An 8306-nucleotide genomic window follows, 5' to 3' on the forward strand; every position below is an offset into this window, starting at 1 on the left:
CGTGCGATTCATACGTTCCACAGAGCCCTGCGAAGAAGGATGGTAAACACAGCCAAACTTATGTTGCAAACCAAAAGATGCTTCAACTTGCTGTAGGTGCTTACCATTGAAATGGGTCCCATTGTCAGACCTAATTTTTGCAGGGAAACCATGTGTGGGTATGTAATGATTTACCAGTGCTTTGATCACGGAGAGGGAGTCCTCTTTTTTGCAAGGATAGGCTTCCGGCCATCCTGAAAAGGAATCAACGATAACCAGCAAATACCGCTTACCTTGCACGGGGTTGATCATGTCAGTGAAATCCATCACAATCTCAGCTCCTGGCCAGGGGGCAGGATCAAAAGTTCCTGGCAAAGGTTTGAGGGTGGGCCTAACATTGTAGGACTGACAAATCGTACAGTTTTGCACATAAGCATGACATACATCACGTAACCTGGGATGCCACCACATGCACAGCTTTGTCATCATGACAGATGGACCTAAATGTGCCGGGCCATGGCTCTCCTTAAGGACTTGCTGGAGAAGAGGCCCGTCTGGTGCCACAGGCTGGCCATACGGACCAACCCACAATCCATCCGAGGTTTTCACTGCACCTCTTTGAAGCCAATAGGATCTCTGCTCTGGCGAGGTTTTGGATTGCAAGGTCACCAGGTCATCATGCGTGGGACTCTCCAACAGCTCAGGTGGTGTGTAAACACTCACCATTTGAAGTGTGGGGTTGTACCCTGCTGCTGCCTTCGCAGCCGCATCAGCAGCATTATTTCCCTTTGTTGTTAAAGAATTACCTTTACTGTGACCCGGAACTTTGACCACCGCCACTCTGGAAGGCATTTGAAGCGCATGATCCAGTCGCTGCATCAGATCCTTATGAGCTATGGGCTCACCTCTTGCTGTAAGATAAGAGTTCCTTTTCCATGCAGCGAGATCCAACAATGCAGCTGACACAGCATAAGCAGAATCCGAATATACTGTTACCTGCTCTCCAGATGCAGCTTCAAGGGCCAGGCACAGGGCCAGAACTTCTGCTGCCTGTGCTGACGGCTTAACTGTCAAAGTTTGTGTAGTCAAAGTGATGAACTTACCTCCAGAAAACTCAACCACAGCAGCTGCTGCCTGAAGGGGTCCAGCTTTGGAGCGGAAACAGCAACCATCTGTAAAGAAAATCCTTCCTGCTGGAAGAGGCTTTGTCTCCAAGTCAGGCCTAGTTCGCAGCTCCTTCGCCACAGCTACAGAGCAAGAGTGGGGGTCCACAGAAATTCCCTCTGACATGTTAATCCCCGTGTGTTGATATTGAATATTTGGAGCTGTCAGAGTTTTCATGAGCCTCGTCTGTCTCAAAGATGACAGTGTAAAAGAAGATGACGCAACATACGATGTGACTGAATGTTCTGTCAAAATTATCAAAGGATGCGACATCACAATGTGTGCTGTTTTTAGAATGACTTTTGCTAACCCTGCAGCATAGCGAGTACAAAGTGGTGCGCGGGCTTCAACAGCATCCAGGGAGATGCTACAATACATCAGCACATCCCGTCTACCCTGATTCTTCTGAAAAAGAACAGCATTAACAACTGTGGGTGTCATAGAAGCATCAAGATAAAACGGCTGAGTATAATCTGGTGGTGCGAGAGCAGCCGCGCATGCCATGTCCTGCACTAATGTGACAAAAATCTCATCAGTTTCTGCTGTCCAGTTTAACACGGCTGTGAGGTTAGTTACACCCTGTTCTTTAATTATTGACCTCAAGGGGGCAGTGCGTTCTACAAAACAAGGAAGAAAATGTCTACTGTAACCACAAAGACCTAAGAAAGCCAACATGTCTCTGACTGTCTCTGGACGTTTATGCTGCAAAATAGACATTCTATGCTCCGTAGACATTGATGATCCCGTGCTAGAAACAATTCTGCCAAGAAATGTAACCTCTCGTCTGCAACATTGCAATTTCTTTTTAGAAACTTTAAAACCTAAATTACACAACTTCAGGAGAAGATCCTTCGTCGCCTGAAGGCAGGTTTCGGCAGTGGGAGCTGCTAGCAAGAGATCGTCAACATACATCAGCAAAACACAACCTTCTGGCAACTCAAAATCCTGTAGACAAGATTTCAAACACTGATTGAAAATGCCAGGAGAGTTTTTAAAGCCTTGTGGCAAGCGAGTGTACTGCAAGCGGACGCCCTTATATTGAAATGCAAATAGATGTCTGCTGTTCTCATGTAACGGAATACAAAAGAAAGCATTTGCTAAATCAATAGCAGTGAACCACACACATTGTGGGGTTAAAGTTGACAGCATGCGATGTGGATCAGGCACAGGGAGGACTGGAGTAATGGTGACATCATTCACAGCCCTTAAATCATGTGCCATTCGATATGTTTCACCATCTGCTTTCAAAACCGGTCGCAAAGGAGTACACCATGACGACTGCGAATGCTCAATAACACCAGATTTCCACAAACCAGTCAAAGTGTCCTCCATCCCTTCATCTGCATCCTTCACCCAGCGGTATTGTGGTCTGAACACCTTGGCTCCCGCAGTTACCTGAATCTCCACCGGGGGAATGGTGGAGCATGAACCAACATCAAATGGACCGACAGACCATAAAGACTCAGGGAGCGTTTTTAATAACCCCTCTGCATCTTCATGATCCGTCTTCTCCCTTCCATGATGTCTGGCAATGCATACATGCTCCAGTATTGAGGAGTTAGTAGTCAAAGGCAAAGTTATTCTGTACATTTTTGAAGATGGAGAAAATTGGACACCTGAATGAGCACAATCCTGCCAGTCTGTGTTGTTCACGCCCCTCTTAGTCATGGGTCCGAGTTGTCGAGCCTCATGACCAGGGGATAATGCTAATGATATGTGTGGCACCGCTGTGTCTGACATCCGATACCATTGCATTTGTGTGTGTGTTAATACACAATGAGCTGCTACACCCTCCGGACCAATATATATATCAGTGGAAGTTAAATGCCACGTGTGGCCTTCAACCTGATGAAATGCTTCCTGATATAGTTGATCATCCTCTCTGTCGTAATAAAGTGTGCAGTGCAGCTCATCTGGAGGCGGGAAATATGGCTTTAAAGACAAGATCCAGGATTTCCACACCTGAAATTCATAAAAAACACCTGGTGTTTCAGGGGTCTCCGGATCCAACAGGGCCCAGTAGATGTCAGCAGTGGGGGTTGGCTGTGCTTGAGGCTGCAGCAACCACTGTCCCTCATATTGTGTGGCATGGCATCCAGTCAGAACATGTCCATTCGGGAAGGTGATCTGTATCCCATCTGGAGAACACAGGATGCTGGCACCTGTTTTGACAAGAATGTCCCTTCCCAACAGATTCACAGGTGTATGTGGTGAATGCACAAATGAATGTTTCACCTTCTGACCAGCCAGTTCAAAAGTGAGTGGGATGGTCTTTTGCAGGTTTTGAGGTGTCCCAGAGAAGCCAACAAAGTTCATATGTTCATTTGTCAGAGCAGATGTAGGTAACTGACAGTTTATAGAGGAACAAGTCGCTCCAGTATCCACTAATCCCATCATATGATTACCTCTGAGTTTGAAAGGGACCATGGCTCCTGCATCACCAAGTGGTCCCAAGGCTCCTGGGCACCCCTAGTGGTATTGTCCGGTTTGCCACTCCTGTGGTCCCTGCCAAGGTGGAGGAGGGGCTTGGAGCGGCCGTGAGTGTCCGCCACGCCCCCTGCCTCTGGAGTGTGCATGCTGCCGCTGTTGGGTACCTCTGAGTGGACAGACCTTTGCCCAATGATCCAGATCACCACAGATGAAGCATTCATCTCCAGCTGCTGCAGGCGGGGGTCCCCTGGGTGGTCCACGTCTTCCAGGATATGCACCTCTTCTCCTGCCTCGGTCTCCGTAAACCGGCGCCTGCCACATAATCGCTGCTGGTTCTGGGGATATTTGACTCATCATGTTATTTTCTTTTTTAACCTCCTTTTTATCTTGTTTATCCTGAGTGGATTCTTTACGAGCCTGTGCTAGTTGGAGTTTTAACAACTGTGTTTTTAGCTGTTCAATCTCTCCCTCCGCTTTGTCCTTTTTGTCCAAATGTGCTTTGCAATGATAACCCAAATGCCTTTTGAAACGACCCTCATCACTCGCCATCAAGTCTGGGTCTGCTTTTAATGAATCCTGCACATCCTGAGGCAATCCTGCCAGGATTGCAGTCCTAAACATGACTGTCTCAGGAGGTGACAGGCTGGGATCTCTGCCCGTGCTGTCTGTCCATTTCTGGACGCACTCTGAGTAAAATGTGTTGGGGTCCTTACCTGTGAAGGGGAAACAGGATGGAGCTGCAGTCTGTGGATCTGGAAAAAGTTCTCTGATGGTATTAAAAACTGGACCTTGAACCTCCACTAAAAGAGTGGAGTCCGGAAGGTCCTGCACATCCGCACGCTGTTCTATAGTCTGGATCTCAGTATTTGTTGCTGTTATGCCCAAAATCTGTCTCAAATCACCCATACAGGGAACATGACCCTGCATAACTATACATAATTGCTGGAGGAAGTTACGTCCACCATTCGCCACACGTGGTAAACGTTCACCAAGTGTCGACACATCCTTTAGCGGAAGGGGCTGATAAATAGGCACACCAGCTCCCGTCGCTATCATAGGAAACATATGTTTTGAGTCCCCACCTTTCTTACCTTTTCTGGGTCTTAAGTTGTATTGTAGTCTACTTACCTGCGTCAAATCCTGATTGGTGACAGGGACACGTGGTCTGCATGGAGAGTCTTCATCCTCCTCCTCCTCCTCCTCAGATTTGTCGCCTTTTTGTTCTGGAAATATCAACCTTTGACATTTTTTTAATTCAGCTGGTGATTGATACTGACCTGCCAGGCGCTGCAATGCATTCTCAAGATGCACAGTGCGGTTCTCATATGCTTGCAGGATCTGTTGGACCTGAGGGTCAATCACTGGTGTCTCAGCTTCTACCTGTGAGACTGGAGGACTGTTAGAGTCAGGATAAGCGCATGCGCCTGCATAACTTACCCATGGCCCAGGGGGGGTTCCTGGCTGAGGATTCATGAGATCTCGGGGGAGGTCTGCTGCTTTGTCACCCCTTTTGGATCGTCTCTCCCGCAGCATGAGGGCTACATGCTGTTTTTCCTCAGGGGTTAAATCTTCATCCATGTCACAAGCAACTTCACCACAAATTTTCAACATTGGGTACATGTTTTGTGAAGCATAAGGAGGGGGAAAAGCAACAGGAGGGGTTTCTGTCCCTACTGGAAGGGGAGGGTAAAGAGGGAGGGGGGCTTTGGGGGAAGATGGCCTCACAGGAGATTCATGACTCTCCCGCTCCGCCTTTACCACAGCTAATGCTGTAGCAGCAAGAGTTAACTGATGAAGCACGCGTCTAATTTCATCAGCTTCCTTGTGTCTCCGTTTATGTCCTATCCTTTCCATCCATGATCCTTCTTTTACCTTCACCTCCAACTCCCGAACCTGTTTCATCACACAATCCTCATTCTTTCGTAACTGCTGACTAAACGTCAACCAACTTTCAGTCCGTTTCAAATCCATCTGAACCCACACATCACGCAATTTCACTCTCTCCTTCTCTCTCTTACTCTTCTCTATTCCACCCAACACCTGGCTTTCCAAAATCTCATACATTCTCGCCCATTCAGCATCATTCAAGTCACCGTCACCGCTATTGTCCTCGTCACGTGGTCTGTCGTCAAAACAAAATACACCGGTTTCCTCATTTCTTCTGTCTAGTGCACCTTTCATTTTTATTGTGAATCTCTCTGTGGTTTCTCTCCGCATAAAAATAATTTGTGAAGGTTCGCCGCCTTCCTGGTGTTTCCGAAAATCCTAAAACGCGCAAAATTAGTTCCTATATTAATACTGTTGTTTTCGTACGGGATTTCGTACAGGCTCAAACAGTCGCAAAACCTACTATATTTTAGCGTAATCCAAATATCACCCGCTCCCAATTTAGTGTTTATTCAATTTTGACAGGCTGAACAGACACAAAACCTGCACAATTTCCTCAGATTCAATTTCATAAATTTCCTCAGTCCAATTCGCTGTTTCAGGAGGGTGAACCACAAAACTTATAGGTGCGCTATGCCGCTCACACAATCCACTTCCCCACAATTTTAGTTATTCACTAAGAGAATAACCTTGTCAATATGCAGAATTTATGAACAGGTTCCTGCTTACCTTGTTGATGATGGGGCCCCGAGGGAAATCGACCACGTGAGGGGGAAGCGTCACCGACTTTTCGCCAAAAGTCTCAGAGATCTCGTTACAAACCACTATGTTCCGGTCAAACCGGTCTAATCCGCGTTGCGATCCGCGTTCCTTCCCCAACTTTTCACGGTCAGGGTCACCAATTAATGTTGGAAAAATATAATCTGTCGCTTTGAGATTACTTTTCCTTGTTGCATGTTCAATAAGGTCGAGAAGGAGAAACCACGGAACTCGGCCGGATTAAAGATTAACACATTTATTTCCCTAACAATATTTCTAAAACAGAGTAAAACAAAATAAAACAGATATCCGGTTTCCCAAAGTTTCAGAGCTTGCACAGCGCCAAATTACAAACGTCTTAACGTGTCAGCCTGTTGGGAACAAAGGAAAGTTCCTCCGTCCAGCTGTTTTAACATCTCGGTTTCAGCCGCCTCCTTCGTAGCACAGCATGGTGTCCAGACTCCTCCTCCGGACGCTCGGATTGGCTGGCAGGGAGCCTGCCTACGTCGTCCGTCCATATTAGGAGTTACCACATTTGGTCCTGGCTTCCTGTTTCAAACGTCCAGGGGGGTTATTTCAAAGACGGACCGCTGTCCGACCACCAACGGTGTCCCCATGGGGGTCCAGCACAGCCGCCCGGATCCCTCTCCGCAGGCAGTCAGTCTCAACCCTTTGTCCTTGTCATGCGAGTTGACACCTCCAGGGTTTCCCACGATTTAAAATGAATCCTAGAGACAATTTAATTCTGGTCCATGTCAGATCTACAGTTAAGGCTTCCAGATGGTCTTAGAAGATCAAAGACTGTTTTCTCCTGGAGGGGGATGACTCTGCAGCTGTAGCATCAAAACCTCTTTACATATGCAATTATCAGGAAGTCCCTTTAAATTGAAATGACTGAAACCCACACACAGTAAACCTGAAAGAAAACCTTCAAAGAAATAAAGATAAGATAAAAACCTAGGAGAAATAAGAACCACAAAAAATAAATTCCTTCAATGGTTAGCCCATGAGGGCTCCACACCTGGGACTCATGTGGGCCAAACCATATGGGTCCCACATACAGTGTCCCAGTTACAGACCAGGTCTTCTTTGCCCACCCGGGCTCTTTATCAGGCATATATGGTTAGCCCATGAGGGCTCCTCATGTGGGACCCATGTAAGTTATTCCACATGGGTCTTACATGCAGTGGCCCAGTTACAGACCAGGTCTTCTTTGCCCACCCGGGCTCTTTATCAGGCCTATATGGTTAGCACATGAGGGCTCCTCATGTGGGACCCATGTAACTTATACCACATGGGCCCTACATACAGTGGCCCAGTTACAGAGTAGGTCTTCTTCGCCCACATAGACCCTTTATTGGGCCTATTTGGTTAGCCCATGAGGGCTCCTCATGTGGGACCCATGTAAGTTATACCACATGGGTCCTACATACAGTGGCCCAGTTACAGACCAGGTCTTCTTTACCACCTAGATCATTTAGCGGGCCTATATGGTTAGCCCATGAGGGCTCCACACCTGGGACTCATGTGGGCCAAACCATATGGGTCCCACATACAGTGTCCCAGTTACAGACCAGGTCTTCTTTGCCCACCCGGGCTCTTTATCAGGCATATATGGTTAGCCCATGAGGGCTCCTCATGTGGGACCCATGTAAGTTATTCCACATGGGTCTTACATGCAGTGGCCCAGTTACAGACCAGGTTTTCTTTGCCCACCTAGATCCTTTAGCGGGCCTATATGGTTAGCCCATGAGGGCTCCACACGTTGGACTCATGTAGGCCAAACCATATGGGTCCCACATACAGTGTCCCAGTTACAGCCCAAGTCTTTATGGCCCAGATGCAACCCATATGGGCCTTACTTGGCTGACCTACATGGGTTCTAGCCCACATGGTTCCTTTGTAGGGCCCTAACAGGTAACCCATGTGGGGGGCCAATGTGGGGCCAATGTAGGCAAAACCTAATGGGGCCTTCAAAGTTTACCCAAAATAAACCCATGCCCAGTCAGTACCCACATAGCCCACCTCTTTCCCAGTTGGGGCCCACGTGACATTGCTGGCTGGGCAGCTGGAACCCCCCTTCCCGG

Source organism: Oryzias latipes, chromosome 1, assembly GCF_002234675.1.
Source record: "Oryzias latipes chromosome 1, ASM223467v1".
Classification (NCBI taxonomy): domain Eukaryota; kingdom Metazoa; phylum Chordata; class Actinopteri; order Beloniformes; family Adrianichthyidae; genus Oryzias; species Oryzias latipes.